We start from the raw sequence: 2,114 nt of genomic DNA on the forward strand, positions 1-2,114 counted from the left end.
GGAGTGGGACAGGCAGATGGTAGGTTCACTACCACTGGACTGGAGAGCAGACTTAGTGCCATAAACTCAATATAATAATATGGACTCATAATGGACGCATATCAATGTGCCTGTCAACTCAAGGTGACTACCACGAAACAAAGCTATCCCTGGTGGTCCAACAAATTCTTGGTTCTTCGGCATAGAGTGAGCAAGCTGGTACATAAAGCCAAGAGCACGGGCAACTGGGAGAAATACAAGCAACACCTAACAATCTATATTAGATTTTCGAAGACAAATAGTTTTAAGAAATTCTGTGACAGCATCTTCTCGACCCCAGAGGCAGCTCGACTCCACAAGGCCGCCAAGGTAGCGCAGTCTTCCGTGGTACGGAGACTATCAACGGTGCAAAGGCTTGCCTGCGTCTGTGCTTTAGGGTCAATGCGCACCTGCCGAACGGTGGCACTGGAAGTCATACTGGAGCTCACACCGCTGCATCTGGTGATGAAACAGGTAGCAAAACATACCATGCTGCTAATGTCAGCAGAGAACTGTGGAAGAGGGAAGCTAATGTCCTCTCGACAGATGGAAGCACTAGCGGAAAGCACACCGCTAGCCCTTCTCCCAAAGGACGGCACCACGAAGAGGATAAATTTCAAAAACAACTTTAAAGTTACTCTAGGCAGCAAGACATAGTGGAATGATTCCATGCTGGACATGCTACTTGAAGACAGTACCATCCAGTGATACACTGACGGCTCAAAAATACCGGAAGGTATGGGGCAAGTATTGCCGGACCGCGTACCAAGTTGTCCATACCAATGGGATGCTTCCCAAGTATCTTTCATCCTGAAGTTTTTGCGGTATGTCAATGCGGAGAAGTCAACCTCTTCTCAACGATAGTCAAGTGTCACTAAACACGATCTCAGTATATGAGATCAAATCGCTTTTAGTAGAGAAATGCATAGAAAAGCCAAACCGCCTGTCTTTGTGCAACTGAGTGACCCTAATCTGGGTGACAGGGAAATGAGAGGACCGGCAAACTAGCCCGCTCTACGGCAGCGCCCAAGATGATGGGACCAGAACTATGCATCGCGGTGGGATCCCACACTCTTAAAGACCTGCTCCGCATAGAAAAGAAATCGGAGAGAGAACAGCACTGGCAACAGGCAGCAGGTATGCGCCATGCCAAGCTGCTTCTAGGAGGGTACAACCTCTTCAAGTTCAAAGAACTAATTAACCTCCCCGTGACAAATTCCGAATGCTCGTCGCGCTCTACACAGGGCACTACATGCTCACGAAGCATTTGTCCAACCTGCGCTAACTGCCGGTTCTGCGACCTGGAACAGGAAACACCAGCACATCTAATTCTGGATTGAACTGCAATTTGCAGAAGAAGGCTTAAGGCCTGGGTTCCATATACATTGACAGGGATCACGTGACATCAGTAGCGCCCAGCAAACTCCCGGAACTATTCAGGCTGCTGGAACTTGGGAAGACATGTGATAAARGGAGGGCACAATAGCCGATGGGTCGAAGTGCATTACCCTATTTACTATCTATCTATCTACATATATATTTTATATCAAAGCACACAAGCATGTACGTACAAATTGAACTATTTCATGATGAATTCCTTAAAATCTTTGGTAATATATAAGTCATGCTTATGTTGCTACCTAAATATTTCATTAATGTACGTTTGACAAGATATGTATATATTTATATACATACATATTTATTTGCAGACCTTTAAAAGTTTTGATAACATGTTTAAAGGCAAGCGGTCGCACATATTCACGTACATATRTATTTATTATACACGCATGTAAACAAACAGAACCATACTACCATACTACAATTATGTACATATGTAAGTATGTACACATATTGTTTCATCCGTTGTCCCGGACAACCAATGGTCGAAGCTCTCGTTTTGTCAAAGAGTCAATGTGTCGAAAGACTGACGTGACGACAAAGCGTCACAACATTGTGTTGTTGGTAGAATATCCGAGCTGTGCCGAAAACATAAACGAACCATTGCTAATTGTCACTGCTTCCCTTGCCCCTGTAACAGCTTCTCCAATAAATTTACGTAAATATGTATGTTTCTGTATGAGTTTGCATACATATCG

Source organism: Bactrocera latifrons, unplaced genomic scaffold (assembly GCF_001853355.1).
Source record: "Bactrocera latifrons isolate USDA-ARS-PBARC rearing strain unplaced genomic scaffold, ASM185335v1 scaffold_507, whole genome shotgun sequence".
Taxonomy (NCBI): Eukaryota; Metazoa; Arthropoda; class Insecta; order Diptera; family Tephritidae; genus Bactrocera; species Bactrocera latifrons.